Source organism: Xiphias gladius, chromosome 11, assembly GCF_016859285.1.
Source record: "Xiphias gladius isolate SHS-SW01 ecotype Sanya breed wild chromosome 11, ASM1685928v1, whole genome shotgun sequence".
Classification (NCBI taxonomy): domain Eukaryota; kingdom Metazoa; phylum Chordata; class Actinopteri; order Istiophoriformes; family Xiphiidae; genus Xiphias; species Xiphias gladius.
Genome location: NC_053410.1, coordinates 7,279,465 through 7,301,596, shown reverse-complemented (window position 1 = coordinate 7,301,596; position 22,132 = coordinate 7,279,465). Strand labels below are relative to the sequence as shown.

The 22,132-nt window shown below is 38.0% G+C and overlaps 1 long non-coding RNA gene across 1 annotated transcript in view; it reads left to right on the top strand.

Annotated features, from left to right (window-relative positions):
- Positions 1-22,132, top strand: part of LOC120796418 — a 92,908-nt gene that overhangs the window by 56,979 nt on the left and 13,797 nt on the right. The window contains exon 3 of the long non-coding RNA XR_005708381.1: positions 21,705-21,750. This is a non-coding gene — a long non-coding RNA (uncharacterized LOC120796418). The remainder of the gene's footprint in view (positions 1-21,704; positions 21,751-22,132) is intronic.

Genomic DNA, 22,132 nt, shown 5'->3' with positions numbered 1-22,132 from the left:
GCTGAACAAGCATTTCATTAGTACAGGCTAATTCTGTATGATACATTTAATCTTACTGTAGTTCTGTTCTACTGCAGAATAAAGTGAAGGCAGTGAAGGATGGCTCACTCACTTTAGAGGGATTATGTTCAATCCCTTTTGCCTGTGAAGATCCACATCTACTGTTGTCAAAACTGACACACAGTTTGCGCTCCACTGACTCCCAGAAAGTGAAGCCCTCATACAGTGCCGTGATTGTTGTCCTCTGCATATGGCAAAATGTACCTTTATGACCCATGGCAACGCACAAAAAGGCGTGTTTATGACGTAATTATTGTTGATCTACCCACTCAAGCTTTTTTTTAATAGTAAATTCTGTAAGAAATCAATGGAGTTAAAAGTAAATCTGGCGTGGGGAAACATTAAAGATTCTCTCTGGCCCTCCTTAAAATTTGAGACCACCCTCCTGTTGAGACCCCCCCCAATACGTTTCATTCAGTCCCGTATAAATCATCGTTTTGTGCCATCACTGACAGGTGTATTGTTCTGTAATTGTAATTGGGAGATTGTCAGGTAAACGGAGTGCGCTATAATACTATGGACTCTATTTTTTTGTTCTGTCGTGGACATTTTTTGAGGGAACTATATAGCAAATCAATGTTACGCTTACTATTCAGGCACTAAAATGGTTGATAAGAGTACTAGGTAGCGGAGAGACAGACAGACAGACAGACATGAGATTTAAACTGGTAAAGTTGCCAGATTGCAACACCCTGCTTGAAAGTCACTTACACAGATTCCCCATTGTCGGTTACCCAAACGCAGCCCAGCGCTGTCAAAACATATGGAGCGCATGATTTGGCGTCTTTGAGGTAGGGGAGAGTGTTACTCGTTCACTTTTTCTACGTAGTTTTCCCGAGCTGGTCTTATTCTATGCCGGCTGCAGGCGGCCAGGTAGTGTTATTAGTCACAAGGGGTCAAGTTCAGACCACATGATTTAATTCCTAATGCTACATGGTTCACAGGTCACTCACATCCCTATGTGCACAATTACAGAATGAATTGATTTGTAGGATAATTTGGAAAATAAGGTTGATGCCCCAGAAAGTCTTGTATTTTAACATGCGGGAGAACTAATGTACATATTCATACAGGGGTAGTATTTTTCAGACAAAATCAGTTAGTGCGGAGGTGTATGAGGTGTAGTCATAACTGGTTGTCTCTTCACCACTTCAACAGATGAACAGATGGTGGTGTCGTTTTCACATCTCACTTCAAAATGGAGATGGCTGTTTTTAGGCCACAGCTCTCCTACGGACTTTTTGTTACGTCTCTACAGCCTCCCACATTTCTCTGCTGTGTCTGAGCTGTTATATGCAGCAAGTCTACATGCACCGCAATTTAACCAACGTGTCTTTCTTTCTTTCTTTTCTCTCCTTTTTTATTTTCGGGCCTCTTTCATGCCTATTTTTTTTTTTTTTCACTTTTCACTTCTTCTCTTGTTGTTTCTGCGTCAAAACATTCAGAGGTACCCAAAAAAGAGACAAGTCGATTTTTCTATTCCTCTGCTTGCAGTGAAACTGAATCAAAAAGAGAACTACTTTGATCGATGGGGCATTAAAGGTGACATGATTCAGAACCCACGTTTTAGAAACTAATGCCTCATAATGAAATTTAAATTATGACTAGTGAATATAATGCAGAATGTATGACAAACCTTTTTAGTATATTCATCAAAAGCCTCCCACACGAACTTTTGGTGTAGTTGGGTAGCACGTTGGTGTACGTTTTATAATTCAACTACACCCTTCTTTTTTACTTTCTTTTCTGCTTCTTTTATTTTATGTCTTTTTTTACCTTAAAGAATCAGTAGCACAAAAAAGCAGGAAAGTAAATTGGAGCACATATTCTCAAACCGAATCTAAATAAGAATTAGGACTATTTTTAGTCTGTTATTTATTTTAATGCAGAAATTAATAGGTTTCCAAATGCTTTTATTTGTGGAAAAACTTTATTTTGCTCTTGATTCCTTCCTTCTGTCTTTTCTGCTTCTTTCTTGCCCTTCTCTCTTTCATTTTCTCTCCTCTTTCAACTTCAAAATATCAGCGGCAGAGAAAGAGGAAAAGCAGATTTCAGCTCTCCTCCCCACTGTTCTCTCATCCTCTCAGCTTCCTTTTCACTTTTTGAAACACACACTCCGCCTGATCGCATCAAAGCCCAGCCTCGACATCTTCTCCTTTGCTCTCTGACTAATTTTGATAGTAAACGACGCCGAGCAAAGCTGTCCCCCCTTAACATTTTTAAGCACCGCGGTAATGCTGGATTATGTCATGCTTTTCAGGTGTGCTTTGTAAAATGGGTCGGTTGGGACGATCATCTACAGCGACGGCTGTTTACATCCCACGGAGACAAAACCAGTCTCTGCTGTCTGGGGAAAAATTGTCCACCTCATTTCTAATACGACTTTGTGTTTACTGTTTTCGTCGGATGCTAGAAAATTGTAGTCGGAGGCTGGCTGCTATTTTGTCACAGGCCCCTGAACGTTCCTCAGGGTGTCTAAGTGTGACAAACAAGGTTGAACTGTTGATGCTGGTGTAGCATAGAATGCTAAGTAATTATTTGAACCTGGCCTTGTGCACAAAGTGTGGTTTGTGTGCTTCAGGTTTGTGTTTTTTAATAAATAAAACTACCAGTAATAGTGAAACTCTGAATCAGAATGAGAATTACTTTGATCGATGATCCTTTAAAGGTGACATATAAACTCTTGAGTAGTGGGTGGAGTGGTGTTAAATGTTGGCAAACGGTTATTTTCTTTTTTAGGTACAATCTATATTTCTCAAAGCATAATGCTTTGGATTGATATTTTAATCTAGCACTTACCAACAAGGGTTTAATGTGCTGAAACATTTTCGTACCTGTAAGATATTTTTGTGGCAGTATGCAATTGCACAGTGATATTTAAATTAGTTTGTGAATGTGATGTGACTTTTTTCGAGCCTGCTTTGAAATTAAACTGATTTACCTAAAATAAACAATAGAAAATCTGCGATATGAGCATTGCCAGACTCTATAATTTGATCTATAAAATGATTTGTCATATTGAAAGTGAAGCAGCCACTGAAACTCTAACATGACATTTATTAATGCCAAATTTGTTTTTCAAGTTGTATGTCAGATTCAGAATATGTCGCTCGAACATATGAGCACTAACCTAAGACATATGATATCTAACCTGTGTATGTATTTTGTGTTAATTGGTGTCAGGCTTGTTTTCTTCTTATAAATAAATCCATAAGTCATACTGAAACTATGATGCTTTGGAGTGATAATATTACCAGAGCACCAGGGGAAATTTGCCTTGTGAAATGTTCGGTTCTCTGACAACCCACTCAGTTTCGACTGGAAAAAAAATCTTTTAACCTTTTCAGCAACAACAAATGCATGTTTAAAAAAAAAAAAAAAAAAAAAGAAGAAGAAGAAGAAAAGAAAAAAAAAAGAGTCAAAAGAGAGTGGCTGAATATTGTCAAGGTGCTGTGTTTCTTCACTGCTCTCAACCAGTTCAAAGTAAAAAATCCTGCTGTTTGGTAGAAAGAGTGATAATTTAGTCGGATCTCCCAGTCATATAAATACGCATTGTGACTCACCTCTTTTCTTATCACTTTTTATTCGAGCGTTTGCTTATTTTTAAATTTGCTATTTCACATCTCCTGCCATACGTGTCTGTTTGATAATTTGTTTTTGGTTTATGACTGAGACGAGCAGTTTCAAAATGAGACTTATGATATTTCACAGCACGTCCTGTAAGTACAATGTTGACAATATTTTTATTTTTCAAATGACCCTGCTGTGATTACTGTACTTACACTTTAATTTATTATTCTGAATGTTTTGTTGAGGGACTTTGAGGGAAAGTTGTGGTCTCTAATTATTGATTTGACTGTAGTTGTATGGACTGTATTTGCTTCTGCTGATGACCTTAATGCAGTTTAACATTTTAATCCTCATGTTAAATTCAATTTAGGGAATTTTACAAAGAGCTTTATAACTATTTTGGCTTGTTTTTCTTTTTTCTTGTTTATCTCACAACCCAGTTGTTTATTTAAATGCATCCTTTGGTATTCAGTACTGGTTTTTTTTTAATGTTATTTTTTTAGGGGAAATTATATACAATATAATTTACAGTAGATACTCTATTTTATATTTAACTCTGCTGGTGAGACATTAGTTGTTCCTGTTGCTGATTTTAATCCCTAGCCCCAATTTTTACCCTAATAATTCTCTTATGGGAGTTTTCTGAAATGCATGCATGTAGTGGATAGTTTGAGATATTAAATGTCAGACATTATATGTTCAGTCTCCCTGATCTAAAATGAGATAATAAGTAAATATAAACATGTTTATGGTTTCAGTTAGGCAGTGTTGCGTGCTCACAGTCCGTGGGTGGCATCACTTTTTTTTGCGAACAGCGACTATTTGACTAATCACCTTGCTAACTTGTTCTGTGTGTGCCTGAGTTTGTCTGTGTGTGTGTGTGTGTGTGTGTGTGTGTGTGTGTGTGTGTGTGTGTGTGTGTGTGTGTTTGTTTGTATTTATACAGCTACTTTTATGTATTAGTTTGTGTGTATGTGTGAATAGTAAATGAGCATTGATCTTTGTGTATAATATATCTGTGTACATTATAGCACTACAGTACATTATAGCTGCATAGATCTGTGTGCTTTCATTTTCGTGGTTGTTTGTTTCTGGCTGCTTTAGGGGTTCTATGGATGTACTTTTACAGGTTGTGTGTGTGTGTGTGTGTGTGTGTGTGTGTGTGTGTGTGTGTGTGTGTGTGTGTGTGTTTGTGTGTGTACATGCAGTATTATACAGTATTTACATTTCTGTGTGTACATGTAGTGTGTGTGTCTTTTTTGCAGGCAACATGTGTGTGTACAGTATTTGTGTGCATATATATAATTATGATTAATATAGTTTTTACTATTACTAATACTACAACTATGTGTGAACATATGTCTACTTGTGTATCCGTTTGTGAATGTGCACATATATTTCTGACTGCTTATGTAGCTCTGTGTGTGTGTGTGTGTGTGTGTGTGTGTGTGTGTGTGTGTGTGTGTGTGTGTGTGTGTGTATGCAGCATTTGTTTACACTTATCTACACAGTATTAGTAAAGCTCTGTGTGAACACCTACATATTTTTGTCAGTGTGTGTTTGTCTTTTGTCATGTGTTATGTGTCTTTGCCTTTACGTCTTTTGTCAATCTGCAAGCTACATGTCTGTGTTTACAGGATGTGTGCAATTATCTTTGTGCTTATTACGCATGTCGTATTATTACTTCTACTTTGCGTGTGATCATATGTCTTATGTGTTTGTGTTGTGTGTTTTATTTCTCACGGTGTATTTGGCTCTTTGGAGCAGTACACATACACACAGTTGTATGCGTATGTATGTATGTGTGTGTCTTCACATGTTTATATCTGACTGTGTGCATTTTTGAGAGTGTATGTAGTTCTGTGAGTGTGTGTACTTCTGGAGTTATGTGTGTGTGTGTGTGTGTGTGTGTGTGTGTGTGTGTGTGTGTGTGTGTGTGTGTGTGTGTGTGTATTTATACTGTGTATATATATAAATATTTGGGTCTGTGTGTACATGTATGTATTTTTGTCAGTGTGTGTGTGTGTGAGTGTCTTTGTGTTTAGATTTAGACCATATTCAGGTCATACGTGTTTATGTGTGTATATGTATACGTACTTATTACATGTATAATATTACCACTACTACTGTGTGAGAACACACCGTATTGTCTACTTGTGTATGTGTTCCTGTGAATGTGTACCTTTTGTTTATGACTGTTTATGTCGTTCTAGGAGTGTGTGCAAATCTGCAGTCACATGCGTGTGTATGTGTGTTAATACAGTATTTGTGTGCATTTATTTGTGCGGTATGTTTACGGCTCTGGGAGAGAACATGCGTGTCTTTTTGACGGTGTGTGTGTGTGTGTGTGTGTCATTTTACACGTTTTGTGTGTCTTTGTTCGTATGCAGGCTAAGTATGTGCAGTATGTGTGCATATATGTATATACTTATTACACATATACACACATATATACTACTATATGTGTGTGTGCTTCTGTAGTTGTGTGTACATACAGTATTTGTTTGCATTCAAGGTACTCAGTATTGTGTCTTTGTGCCTTTGTCCATATGCACTACATGTGTGTACAGTATGTGTGCATTTGCAATTATTACTGCTACTACTAATTTTACAGTACCGTGCGTGTAAACATATGTCTACTTTTGTATGTGTGTGTGAATTTGTACATTTAATTCTGACTGTGTGTGTGTGGTTCCATGAGTGTGTGTACGTGTATGACTCACATGTACTTGTGCGTGCGTGCGTGTGTTTACATGTATAATTTGTAGGCTATGTGTGCGTGTAGAGTATGTGTGCATATGTGTATGCAGTTTCTGTTTATTATTATTTATATCATTATTATTATTATTATTATTGTGTGTGTGTGTGTGCGCATGTGCCTACGTGTTTGTTCATTCCTGCATGTGGTTCTATAGGTTTGTCTACTTTTTTTACATGCAGATACAGATGGGTGACAAAATAAAGTAAAAACCTGCATAAAAAAGTGGACAGTTTTAACTTTGCTTTGACTCACTGTTAGTGGTAGCGTTTTTTTACTGCCATTGTGTCATCTACCCAAACTAAACAACAGTTTGCGACCATATAAAATACAGAGTCTCCCATACAGGACATGCATGGTCACTGAATGTTTTGACGAGTTTGAAAATGATGTGAATCGTGTGTTACGGCTTTCACAATCACCAGATCTCATCCCAGCCGATCACCTCTGCGAGACTGTGGACCGACGTTTTTAAGCAGCGCGCCCCACCACCACTGTCAAAACACCAAATGAGGGAAAATCTTTTTAAAACAATGATGCTTAGTCCTCCAGTAGGTTTCCAGAGAATTGGAGATTCAAGGCTAAGCGGCACCGAAGCTGTTTTGAAGGCCTGTGGTGGCCTTACTAAGACACTGAATGTTGGTAACTCTTTTAATATATCTCCCATCTGTACGTGGGTGTGTTTATGTATTACAGCTGTGTGTACAGTATGTTGTCACCATACTGTATATGTTAATATGTGCGTGTGTGTGTGTGTGTGTGTGTGTGTGTGTGTGTGTGTGTTTGTGTAGCAATCTGTATGTATGTATTTTCACGCACGTGTGAAAAGAGCTTGTTCCCTCTTCTTGCTGCTCTTCTGTCCCAGCTGACATTTACACATTCAAATCAGAGACTGTTTATCGTTGTTTGAGGCACAGGACAAGATTTCATGCTTTGTTTAAGATAACCACCTACATAGCTCCAGCACGTAGAGACACTGTGTCATATTGTAAGACTCACTCAACACAGATGTGATGCTCTGTTGACACGTCAAGTGAAATCCTCACATCTCCCGCAAGTAAACTTTTCAGGAACTAAGAATGGCAGCCTTGTTTTTATCTTTACCACCATGTCGTTGACTTTTTTATTATCAAAATTAATATATGCTCTTAAAAGAGGTTACTTCATATTAATGCTTGATGTTGTTTGTTCTGTTTACATATTTTATATGATACATATACTTGTTCACACACCTTTTATGACATTAGATATTTTGTTGTCATGGTGTGATAGCAAAGCTTCATGGTCATTTCCATATGTTGTCACTTTCATAAAAGGTGGAGTTTGTGGCCAAAGGAGGGGGGGTCATCTATTCAATACCATTTGTACATATGGGGTTTTAACAAGGTCAGGGAAAAAAAAGAAAAGCATTTCGAGAAAATAAATAGAAACTGCACAAACAACCAGTTTTTATTTATACACATCCAGCAGTGAGAACCCCAAACAAGGTGGACGTAATATAAATTTCAACAAAACACAGGTTAAATAACCTTTCGGGTTCGATTGTTTTTTATATATATATATATATATATTTTTTATTTTATTTTATTTTTTTATTTTTTTTTATTTTTTTTTTTTTTTTTGTGTGTGTATATTTCCTGTAAATGGCTTTTAAGCTTTTATCATGTTATCAAGCATTTTCTAGTCAGGAACTCACCATGTCTAAGAACCTTGAGTTATGTAAATCTAACTTTTAATTTCTTTCCATTTTTACAGGCTCTAGCTGCAGAGCCAATGCTGCTTTGGTTCATATATTAGCATAAGGGGTGTGATTGATGGAAGCTGGAACAATAGCATTCTCATTTACTAACTACTGTGGAAGTTGCCACTCGTTTTCTGTGTTCCTTGAAGGTGAATGGGAGATAAAATAGAAAATATGAGTTACAAATATTTTTATGTTGTGGAGTATGCATGTGAAAACAAAATTAGCAATAGAAAGATGAAAGAAAATCAAGATGTGCTCTGTCATCAGTGATCTGACTGTACTGCATATGAAAGCTTTGTTACTTAATATCTTGCAGCTGCGTTATATTCAGTTTCACAACTGTTCATCATGTTCTTCTGTTAAAATCAGCGAGGTTCCCAGTGAGAAGTTCCCAGTGGTGCAGAACCGGACAGAAATGAGTTGTTAAAAAGATAACCTTGATGGCACCATCAAAGTTTTTATTACCCAGTTGTACCTATGCCCCATTTCTCATCGCCTCATAGCGTCAACACTTCACATCCTGAGGAAAACACTGCGACAGAGATTTGTGTTGATACACTAAACACTCTCGGATGTCTACTAGTCTATTGCCAATTTTGGTTCCTTGAATTTCAGAGAACAGGACCCATTTATGAATCAACTGACCAGTCTCGTAGTTTGACGCAGCGATGAGTCTAATTATGTCAGAGGAGTTTGAGGCGGAAAAAAAATCTCAAGTTATTAAATGCACATACAGCATTAGCTGTCTGCATTTCTGAGCCTTGTCTGTGTTGTCCGGGTGGATGTGTCTCTGGATAAGTTCAGCCTTTTTGAAACTGAAATTCAAATGGCAACACACGTGCAGATATTTATCATGTTTTCTCGTCTGGATTTCAGCTCCTGTTTACAATATTACAGTCAGAAGTTGTTCTGCATGGCAGAATAAGAGCATTTCAGTCTTGCAGTGTCGGGTATTGGGCCATTGCTTTTTTGGGTACGCTGCAGTGATATTAATCGCAGCAGCATGTTGTTCTGCTCGTCAGAGGTTTCCTATGGTGGACACTGAAGCATTGTTTTTTTCAAAATGTACCACGGTGCCATTATCACCTCATGGCTTTGTTTGGGTTTGGTTCAGTCCGGTGCAGCATCATGATATTTATATAACAGTAAATGAGCTGTGAATAATTTGAAACTTTAAAAAAAAATTTTTTTTTTAATTATTATTAATTTTTTTATAGTGGTTGTGAATGTGCGTAAGTAAAAATGTGAAAGCCTTACCATATCCTGCCTGATGTCTGGTACCTGTTTTTGGGTAAAAACCACATGTGCATACACATGTTGTTAATAGTATTTTTGTTTTGCTGTTCTTTCCTTTATCTTAAGCAGAAAATTGCCCTTACCATTTGAGTTCTGACTCGCATCCTTGAAACGCTTCAAAATCAAACAAATATTTCACATGATTTGGTCCATCATGATAATAATTTTCAAATGTCTTGCCAATGCATAGAACCTAGATCTAATCTTTTTTTTTTTTTTTTTTTTTTTTAAACTTTTGTACCACGTCACATACAAAGGTGGATGTAACTGCTTTCACTCTGTTACTGTGAATGTTGTTATTCCGGAGCAAGGCTCTGTCAAAAATCATTGAGTATCAGAGGTTGGAAAATAATTTTTTTAGTTTGAAGTTAATAGTCGATCTTTGTTGGAGCAATTTATTTGGTTTGTTTACATTTTTTTTCTTTTTTAATAAAGTCAACCATTTTTTAAGTATGTCCTATCATCAGAAGGATCTTTTTTTTTTTTAACCTTTCAGAAGATTTTTTTAACCCAGCACATTTACTTCCATTTCAGCAAAATATAGTATAGCATATTATAAATATAATATATGCCTGGTATAGTAGGATTTCCCAATGAAAGACTGCAGTCCTCCCCCCACAGCCATTTACCTGTTGGCAAATAAGTTGGCCTACTGTATTCACAGCCTCCTGTCAGCACATGTTGTAATGTCGTTCATTTATTTGGGACAGTAGGAATCATCATAAGCTTGTTTGGCTCTGGGTTTTTTCGAATCAATTTCGGTCGTCCACACGTTTAGGACATTTAAATTTCACATAACTGTTGTGTTGTCTTACGGTGCATTTAAATTTTTCTGGGGGGTTAATGTTAAGGCAAATACTACAGTCACAGTTAAGCTACTGTAGCCCATCATTTCCTAGCCATTATCACTTGTATTACCAACTTGTAACCATAATGAATTATTAAGATACTCCTACAAGTATTTACATAGCTCTGTGTGTGTGGGTGTGCGCGAGATCGTGGTTGATATTGTGCGTCGAGTCAGTTATTTTTTAGATTGTTGACAGACAAGACTGCAAAGTGGCACATACGACGGGGCTTGAAGTTAACAACCTGTGTAATCTAATCATTGTAGCAACCATGGGAGCACTATAATCGAGTACTGTTGACTGGTGTCACATGGGTAGGGGTTGGGTGATTGGTAATATTCGGAGAAAATCCTGTCGTTATTGACAGTTATGATTAAATTATCCTGTTAGGAAATCTACGCTATAATGTGTCTTTTTTTCCCCCCCTGTCCCTGTTCCTTCCTTTTCATAACGTTTCTCCCTCTTTCCAGGGGGAAAAAAAACACTTTATGTGACAGTTTTGGTGCTGAGGCTGAGCTAACTAGCTGCTGTACGCTTTTCACATATCGTATGGACAACGTGGCATCACTGCTGCTGTTATCTCTAGTCTCTGTAGCGCTAAACCAGACTGGGTTTAAACCACTGACTCCTCCAACGGCTAGAGCCAAAATAACATCTTTTGAATTTGGGGGGGGCAGACATGCAAACCCAGCATCTCGCTCGAACAACCTCACGTTACTGTAAATATGCGTTTCATAATGTTTGATGTGTCTAAAGACATTAATAGTGCAACATATAAACAGTGTTAACGGTTCGCTGGGAGGGACTCTCTGCCAGTGAGGTATTTTATTTCCATCTGCATTCTGACTCTCTCTGTCTTACAAGGACAGCAGATGTTCTTTTCGTGGCTGGTCACATGTGTAAATACAGTGCATGTAAAGTTCCACAACTGATTCCCATTCACAAATTAACACTTAATGAAGCTTATAACTACCCCTTTTGTTCAAAATATTAACCGGATGTTTTTTGCTTTTTTTTTTTAACACTTTTAATTCAAGTATCAATAGTTCTGTCTCATAAACTTGGCTACAATTAATCTAAATAGACACACAAAAGTGCTTGCATGAGTTCAAACTTTCGCTCTGCAAACAGCTATGTTAAATTTCCCGAGTAGCAATGTTTTTAGTCCAACGACCTTCGTCAGAAATTCCTCATTCATATCAATTTTTCCAACCGATCGTAGGGACCAAAAATTTGGCGGGACGGTTTTTTTTTTGTTCCTGAAATGTGTATATACTGTATATTGTATGAGGACTTGTTGTCACTTATGTAAAATGCCTAATGAAGTTTGATGCACTGGGTGTACAGAAGGATTTTTGTTACTCTGACTCATTACCTATTCTCCCATGCACCTGACTGTATAGAGGTGTGCGAAGATACTTTTTCTTGTATAAATGAGTACAAACCAAAGCTTCACTGCTAGCTAGATTTCTGCAAATGAGTTTTTGACTGTTATGGGCAGTGCAGGGTAGCACTGGCTTGCTAAATTAACTGCAGATGGGGAAAAAGGAAATTGATGTTGTTAGCAAACGGGTTATTTTTCTTCATTTACCAATTGAAAGGGAACTCCACCAATTTGAAAACATTGTTCACTAATTCATTAGGTCATTAGGAGTACTACACAGTTGTATAATGTTCTCATGTGGCTCTGGAGCAACTTAGAAAATAAGTCTTAGAAAATAACCCAAGAGATGGAGACTACAAATTCTTAAAGCCTACGTTAAAAATCAACAGGGAGAGTGGAACATGTGGAAATTTTGGCAGGCAGGAAGGGTCTAGCGAAAAATTCCGTGTTGAGTTGCAGCGTGGGAAATGTTTTTTTAGCTTGACCAAAGTAGGGGCTAAAGCTAACATATCTTAGCCTTTGTTGATTGAATTTTTAGCAATTCTCGCAAGTCCCTGGATCTTACGGAAGTGCAATCCCGCAGTAAATCTCGAGTACCGTTAAGTTAAAATATCTGGATGTATTATCACGTGAGAGATACTGAAAACCAGTACCAGTTTTTTTTTTTTTTTTTGGTTTGTTTTTGTTTTGTTTTTTAAACCATGACCATGATTGTTCCCTAACATTAACTGCGTGTGTGCTATTCTAACCATGACGACAAAGATCCCCTAACCTTAACGAAGTAGTCATTTTAACCTAAATAAAGATGTTTCTGTAACCTTAACTAAGTACTGATTTTAACCCAAACCATGATCTTGTTTTTTGTGCCTAGACCTAACTAACCCTTAACCACAGCGTTGTCTCTTCGTAAAACCGATTTCTTTTTCGACTGTGAGTTGTAACAGTTTTGAAAGGCTCAGACAAATTACATTTTCCTGCCGAGTAGGGCGTCAGATCAAAAAATGCTTCTACGGTATGTGTCGTTCTAGAGGGAATATTTTGTTGTTAATGTGGAGTACTCAATATTTTGTCTTTGACCCCGTTCCATTTCAATTTCTCAGTTCAGTGCTGTTAACATTACTGTGTGCAAGTCCAAAGTTTAGTGAGGATAATAATATTGACAGCACATCTACAGCCATTGACTAATCAAGGTGCAAAGAGAGACATTAGCAGTATATAGATAAGAGTCTATGCTTTGACTTGTATGTGATTTTCATTTGCAACAAGGTTAAGTTTGCCAGGAATATTAGTCACATAATGGACCTAGTCACAGTGGCTCACCATTGCTTGCTTTTGTCTCCATGAAATGCTTTTGTTCTAGTAATGACAGCTACTGTAGACATTTCCAGTGACCCGTGTAGGAACCTCAGCTAAATGTAAATATGCTACAGGAGGCCATGTACTGAGAATTGAAACGCATTGACTGGATTTTCCCTGTGCTTCGCTGCCTCAGCAACTCACTGATATTAAACCTCTCACTTCCTTTTTGAAGCCGCTTTGTTTACCAGCCAACATGCTATTTTTACTGGAGGCCTCTGCTCACTCACAGCCTCAGTTTACTGTTGAAAAGGATGTGTCTTCTTTGGAACAACACACATCTGTGTTACTTTTCAGTGCAGCATCTCATTTTATTTTGTGTAGGATACAGTGGTCGGTGCCTCCGATTGTCTGTGACTGGTAGTTTTAACTTGAATTTTCCTAAATGCAATGAAGCCACAGACTTTTTCTCAAATATTATTAAACCGGGCCAAACCAGAAATAACTGTATGTATAAGGTAGTTATGCAGAGACAGCCACTGTGGATGTCTGTCACCGTTGTGCAAATGAGTCACGTCTTTAATTTGAAAAGCTGAAAATCCCGCAGAAATGATGACGAAAGAGGTCCACTGATAATACAAATGCTACACGAGTTGAGCTCTGTAATTTCATTTTCTTCTCTCGCTGACTTATCTCTTTTCGCACGAAAAATGCATGCCGTAATAGCAGAAACATCAAGCTATGACATTTTGTAAATCAAGAAGTGATGATTAGCAAAATCTTTTCTTCCCCCCATCACTGTTTTGTATTGGATTGCATTAGAATTACTGATGTCAAATTTCTGTGAAATTTGTTTTGTAACACAAGGTGAACACATGACATGACATTTCTCATGAAAAAACATCCCAGAGGTGGAAAGTAACACAGTACATTTAATGAAATACCATATTTGTCATTTTTACTTCAGTACATTTATTTGAGAGCTAGTTACTTTGCAGATTAACACAGTCATACAAAACACAGGATCATCTTATAAAATATGATACATTATTGTATTATAACAATCACTGTAAATAAAGTTGGTAAAATCACGTTGACTAGCTGCAATATTACATGCTGTTTACATTTTTTAAGAAAAAGTCGTTATGCGCAGCATTTGCTTGTATCATTGTGTCATTAGTACTTGTAACATCTGAGCACTTTATTTAAATGTTGTGACTCTGTGCAAAGTCCACCTATCTAAACCTCACCAATTAACATGTTATATCTTGTTTGTTTATTCCACTTAAAAACCAAAGCGTAGAAACATCAAGATTTGGGTTTTTTTGGTGGGTTATGTGCAGGACTATTTTGTATAATTTACCTATGGAAAGAGCCATGCCAGCTGTCTCCCCTTGCTTCCTCTCTCTATGCTAAGTTAATCACCCTCTGGCACGGGCTTCATGTGCAGTATAGCTGAGTCATGCTGACTTCTGAAAATGACAATGGAAGAGACTTTCTGAGGGTACATAATTGAACCTTTAGCTTATTTAATGTATAGTTTTATTACTAGTACAACTTGTGAATTTTGTGTCATTTTCAAACTGTGTGTGTCTAGTTTGGGGTAATGCTCTTGTTAATTTTGACACATTATATAGTCATATAGCATCATAGAAGGGGAGCTCTTATTGACACAAAATGGCACTGACACAACGATGGGAAAGCCTGTACTTTGTTAATTCATTATATGTCTGTGATATATTTCTCCCGTGTGAAGCTTTTATGCTCAGTTTGTTTTGTAACTTTTGTCAGAGAGGTTGACTCATCTGTGTGGTCTTTTGCGATGCTGTGGTTTGTGTTGTTTTTGTATTGGACTGCATTATATAATAAGATGTTTCCATGCACTAAAGCCCGGTTGGATAAAATAACCGGACGGTATAATACAATCCAGTTTAACAACACTCCTCACTGGTTCATTAGTCAGTTAATTGACAGCTGGAATAACAATAAATACAGTAATGCAGCTTTATGGTTCCATTTGGTGTGAGTCATATTAAACAGATTACTTGCCCCTATTGACAGACTTGTGCGTTTATGTGTGAAACAGGTTCTACAAGATGGAAGTAACTGTCAGATTTCCAAAATTCCCAAAGTTTGAAAGGTCTGTGAAAAGACTTTGATGAACTATTGATCACCTCACATAGTTTCCTAATGAACACCCACAGATCAGGTTCATTTACAATATAGATTTACAGTAAAGCTTCAGGATAATGGGTTTGCGACGCCAGAATTTACTGGTCCCAGGTTTTATTACTCGGTGCAGGAGCTAGAAGTTTGGAGTAGCTAAGTTTTACCCAAAGAGATTCCCGGTAACTCAGAAGTTGTCATATTTACAGTACATGTCGTGCGTCCTTAGCTGGTGTGCTAACTTTAGCCACTGGTAAGCCTATATATACATACATCATTGGGTAAGAGGGTGTGTGAGCCATGGGTGTATTGTAGGACCTGAATACCACATTCAAAGATGGCATCAAATCACTTGAATCAAAAGTGCTCAACCAGCGCATAAGGAAAAAGAGCTATCTTGCTTCCATGTTGTGAGGCCCAATGCACATGTGCATTAAAGGCTCTGAAAATGGTTTACAAATATAAAACCTTCATGGTTTAAAAATTCATACCACAAAGAGTAATAATTGGCCTTGTCTGCACTTCCAGGTGTCCTGTCAAAGGTTATAAGGACATCTCTTTTATAGTGGTTGTCGATGTGGAAACTGCTTTTTGTGCTGCAGGGGATATTTTTACTACAGAACCATAAGTGGCCACTGGACAGATTAGCCGCAAGGCTGAGTGGATGCGCCCTATCCAGCTCTCTTATTATCCATGGTATGGATCACTGTGGCTGTGTTCATACCTAGCATTAACATGCATCTTGGGTGATCCAATCAAAAGTGGTCCCTTGACAGACAAACCAAATCGGCCAAGCTGTTTAACGAACTCATATATGTCTAAGGGCTTTTTGACATCTTCAGAGGTCGTGGACAAAGCCAGTTTACGTAATTTGAGAACCAAAATGAGTATGTATTTCCGCTTACGCAGAGGATGTTAGTTGAGTAGCCAGTCCTTCAGTTTGGCCCAGGACACATTTGCTTACACAGTCTTAAAGGAATGTGGCCATATGCAGCCCAGACTCCCTCCGAATGTGGTCTGGACGATCGGATCTCAATGCGCCCTCAATGCGTCTTGGTTGAATTCACACCATGGTTAGAGCTGTCCACTCGTGATCAGATTACCCAAAATGCATGGTAATGCCAGGTACGAATTGGGCCTGTGAGGACCTACGAAAAGAAAGCTAGGTTCTTGTTAAGCCACAGTGTCACATTTTGTATTTCTACCTGTGTTAAATGGAGAAGATGCAAGCTGTGGTGGGAGGCTTTGGGGTTGTTTGAAGGCACATTTGACATAGCTGCAGTGAATAACAAAAGTAAAATAATGAGTAACTAATTTTTTTCTCTTAAGTCATTAGTAAAGTAATGCAATTACTTTTACAATGATTGATTACATTTCTCAAGTAACTTGATGAACACTGGTTATATTGTATATTGTTCAGTTTTATTGTGTGTATCCCCATTAGTCTGAAGACTTAAGGCTATTAAAACATCACCTGAGTGTATTTGCAATTTTATGTTGTTTTTGTTTTAGCATGTCTTTTGTTGCAGTGTGACTAAGTGTGTACTGCCCTACATGAAGAAATAGTACAATTCGACGTTGGGGTATAGTGGTAACAACCGCAGTCATAGTAGTCATAATATGAATGCTGTATTAGTAATTATTTTCTCCTGTTGTTATCATGGCTTAATGAAACGTAACAACAACACAAGTAGTAGTAATAAGAGGAAACTTTTTAATGTAATTTTTCATACTTTTATCCTGCAGTCAGAGCGGTATTCCATAGGAAAGAGAGATCAAAATGATTAAAAAAAACAACTTAAAACCACTGTAAAGAGAAAGGAGACACAGACACATATCAATAGGAGAGAGAAAATTTAATAATAATAATAATAATAATAACAGTAACTGGTACAATGAGTAAATCAATGATAGAGTGTGAGGTGTGAAAATGTACATGCAGTGGTAAAATACAGAAAATTATTGCCTTTACCTGTTTGATCTTTGCCCAATAGAAATTCAGTTCAATTCAATTTCATTTCTATAGTGCCAAATCATGACAGAGGCTATCTCAGGGCACTTTTCATGTAGAGCAGGTCTAGAACGCACTCTTTATGATAATATAAATACGACCATAACTTCTACATAGCCTTAACCTTTGATTAATGTCTTAGTATATCACCACAGTATACTCCCCTAAGCAGACACTGCATAATTAAAACTATTAATTTAATCTGTTAATTGCTTAATCGGAAAGGACGATACTCTATATATCAAAATTTAGCTACAGACTCTTTGATGAAAGATGAGTTACAGTTGCCCATGCCCAGGCAGCCACACCGCAAGGTATGACTAATCCGTGTGAGAAGCACCTCAGCGTGCAGACAGCCTCATAGTCTGTTGATGATCGTGTGCCCACTTATAAGTCAATAAAACACAGAAGGACACTATTCCGTTTATAAGTCTTTATTACGGGAATTACACCCCCCCCACCCTCCCCCATACACATTGGAAATGGTAAAAAGGAAGAACAAGAAATGGGAAAAATAAGTCCTTTAAAATGACTCTAATTCCACTTCTGTAGACTAAGATTTACATTTCAGCATTTACAATACCTGATCCTAAACTTTCTATCTGTTTGAGGCATTTGTCAGTTGACAAGATGTTGGACAACTTGGTGTTCACGACGGTTTGACTGTTCTTCTCTGCTACCATCATGACCAAAGCCTTTATATGAGCTAAGATTTACTGTGTCTGCCTCTAAAATGTGACTCTGGTTGTATTTTTCCTCTCAAACAAATACAACAATGCGAGAACTCAGGTTTGCGAGGATTACATTGGAAGGTTATGTAGGAAAATCCAAGTTTAGGTTAGGTTACTCATTAGAATGGCTATGATGCACAATGTGTGCTGATGCAGACAGTGACCCCCAGGCAGAGTTATGTTTTCTTTACTTGACTGACTGCAACAGCATGAGAAGAAGCGTGGGAAGAAAAAACACTGGGAGAGAGAGGAAGCAGGAGACACAAAAGGAAAAAAAAAAAAAAGAAGAAAACTTGAAATTCAAGCCTAGTTTCATACCTAAGTTTCCAAAAGACACAAACTTCTAAGAGAATTTAACAGAAAGGGAGACAGTGGGCCGTGGAAACACCTTTCGACTAGTTATATTCTACATTTGTTGATTATCTAGAGAATATTCTGTTAATGTCATGTAGAAAATGGCATTAAACACAATAAAGTATAGTGAATCTAAATGAGGAATTGTGGTAGTAGAGAATTTGTGGTTTTCGTCACAAATGATGATCAAGGTGACACGAGTTTGTTTCTTTGTTTCTTTGTTTCTTTGTTTTTGTTTGTTTTAACTGTAATGCAGTTTTCCGGATCATCAGAGTGAGTCGAGAGCGATACTTTACTTTTATTATGAATCCTTGAGGGAAAATTGTGTCACCGCGGCAGCACAAAATTCAAGCTGGAGACAAAAGCGGAAAAGTTACAAAAGGATATAAATAACACAGAAATGAATTTAAATACACATCCATTGAAAATGAAAGATAAGAGATGAAGCCTGATTAAAAGTTGACCACCCACATCAGATTTTCTTTCACATTCTCTCTCTGTCTACCACACACACACACACAGACGCACACATGCGTAAACAGGCTTCAGGTTTAGTCAAAGCGCTGCCCACACAAAGGCCTATTTGCATCTGGCTGCTGTGTGGGATGGCTTTTCAGACATGCCTTCAATGTGTCAAATAATACACTAACACATGTGTACACTGAGTGAGCTTTATCGTGAGAAACATCACACAAAAAAAATCACAAGACTCTGACACGCAAAACATGGTTCCCAAGACCTTGAAAAGTTAGGGGATTGAACTTTTTTTTTTTTCTCTTCGTGGACTACAAGTTGGAATTTTGTGAAAATGTACAGTGCATTCAGAAAGTGTTCAGAAACCTTCACTTTTTTCTCATTTTGTTATTTTGCAGCCTTATGCTGAAATCGTTTAAATTCATTTCTTCCCTCATCAGTCTTCACTCAATACCCCATAATGACAAAGCATGACTACAGCCTCTAGTCTTCCTGGGTAGACTGGGTAGTCAATGCAACAAGCCTTGGACACCTGGATTTGAGGATTTTCTGCCATTCTTCTCTGCAGATCCTCTCAGGTTGGACATCTCTGTACTCTGCTGTTTGTTCAGCTTTCCCCTCGGCCCTGATCAGTCTCCCTGTCCCTGCCTCTGGAAAACACCCCCACAGCATGATAGTGCCACCACCATGCTTCACTGCTGGGATAGTATTGGGCACATGATGAGCGGTGATGATTGGGGCCAAACTGTTCAATGCTGGTTTAATCAGACCAGAGCTTTTTTTTGCAAACTCTGAGCAGGCTTTCATGTGTCTTTCCCAGAGGAGAGGCTCCCATCTGGCCACCCTGCCTATGAGCCCAGATCGGTGGAGTGCTGCAGTGAAGTTTCTCCATTATCCACATAGCACCTCTGGAGCTCAGTCAGAGTGAACATCAGGTTCTTGGTCAACTCTCTTACCAAGGCCCTTTTCCCACTACTGCTAAGTTGGGCCGGACTACCAGTTCTAGGAAGAGTCCTGATTGTTCCAAACTTCTTCCACAGCAGTGGATTTTTTGTGTTTTTTTTGTTGTAGCCCTCTCCAGATCTCTGCCTTGCCACAATCCGGTCCCTGAGCTCCGCAGGAGGTTACTTCGATCTCATGGCTCCGTTTTTGCTCTGATATGCATTCATTCAGCTGAGAGACCTTTTACATAGACAGATGTGTCAAATCATGTCCAATAAATCGAATTTACCACAGCTGGACTCCTGCCAAAGTGTAGAAACATCTCCGAGACGATCAAGAGAAATGGGAGGCACCTGAGCTAAGTCTCATAGCAAAGGGTCTGAATATTTATGTCAATGTGATATTTCAGTTTTTCCTTTTTACTAAATTTCTAAAACTGTCAAAACGTCTGTTTTGTCTTCGTCATTATGGGGTACTAAGTGTAAATTGATGAGGGGAAAAAAACGAATTTAAGCGATCTAAGCGTAATGCTGCAACACAGCAAAATGAGAAAAAAGTGAAGGGGTCTGAACACTTTCTGAATGCACTGTGTATTGTTTACAAAATTTGACAAATATAACAGCATTGAGTTTTACCTCTGCCGAGGGTGTGTTTGTTATCAGGGCATGTTTTTCAGTCCCGGTAGTTGGAAAAATATCTAGAACACCTGTTCACAGTTTTCAAAGAAAGTTATGCCATAAGTCAAGAAGTGCTGGTCCAGATGTGTTTGTTGATATTTTGACATAATGATGCTGTAGAAAACGTATACGTATCTGGCATGTATGTTTCATTTAATTATGAAACAAGGTGTAGTCATCCAACATCTTTCAGTGGTTAACAAATGAGAGAAAATTGATTTCTCCGATGAGGGCACCCTGGTATCTCAGAAAAAGAACATTTTGTGCAGCAGTGGAAACAAGGTCAATTCATTTTTCTGTGAGAGAATTTTCGTTTTCAAGCTGCAGATGCAGTTTAGCAGTGGTTCTCAGATATATAACCGGTGTGTACGTAAAAGAAGAGTGCATGCAGCTATTTCCACACAGAAACGGGTATTTCTCAATAAGGTTGTGCTGAGTGTGTGTGTGTGTGTGTGTGTGAACCTCCGCACGAACTTTGCATCATTACTACAGAGACATTTATGAGTCAACTGAAAGGAGGGTGATATCTTTTTTGCACTAAAGAAAATGATAACATCAAACAGAGAATTTGGCCAACATTTTATTTCGAGCCTTAATTTTGGCAGATAGTACAGGTCCCAAGAGAGTCTCAGCAAGCGGTCAATATATTTCAAAAATGTGTTTACATCCTCATTTCTACCAGTAAATGTTATAACTCAAATCATGCAGCAATTCCGATGTAAAAGTAACTTAGAATAGATCAAACGTTTTTTCATAACAGATATTATGATTGACAGTGTATACTTGTGTGTATTGTACAGTGGATGCTTCGGTGTAGTGACAGCACATAACCGATGCTAGACTAAGGACAAAAACAAACCCGGTTTTTGCCACGATTAAACTGGAGTGTCGTCATTGATTTATTGATAACTTTAGTGGTAGGTATTAGGCTTGTTCACTTGCAGAGAGGTTTAACACTTACGCAGGGATTCATGAATTGGGTACAAAAACTTTGCACATGTTATGCTTTTGTGCACGCAGATTTTTCAGCCTTGAATCTGCACAGTTTGTAGTCACTGTTCATAAGTCAGATGCTCTCATTCTGCCACCAAATCAGAGACTGATTTGCATCCGTGACACCAGGTGAAGGGAAGAAATGGCTTTTAATCAGTTGTTAGGATAGAAAAACTAGAAGCTAAAAACATTCCAGTGCAGCTTCCAGACAGCTGGTTGCACTTGTAGTGACATTACCAGTTGCTTTTGACTTAGCACTTATGTAGAGTATATGATATATGGATGACTGAGATTCTCCACATACAGTTTATCTGCATGTTTTGACAGATGTGTTTTTGGGACTCAAATCTTGGCGAAATGACTTTTTTAAAACGGGGATTTTTTTTTTTCTCTTTTGCAGGGCTAAGGCGCAGGATTGAGAAACAGTTCCACCGCAGGATTATCAGGTCGGTTTCCACCACATTCACCCATCCTGACAAGCGGTGGGGAAACCACCTCAGCAAAGCTCATCTTGTAGGAGTTTACACATTTATAAACTACTGTACTCGCTGGCAGTCTGATCAGTGCTTGTTGATAATATCAAACATGTTTCTCTGATACAATCGTGACTATTCCTGTTTGTGTAGCAGCTGTTTAATGTGAGATAATGCCAGATGGAGTTATATATGTATGGGTTGATGTTAGTGGTAGTAATGAAGGCCTGTGCAAAGGTTCCTAAACATTTAAAACATGAGAAGCCCCTGAGCTGCAGTAAATGTGGTTTACAAGCCTACCTTAAATTACCCTATTTCTGCTGTCGTCTGCTCATTCCAGGCTCTGAATAAGATT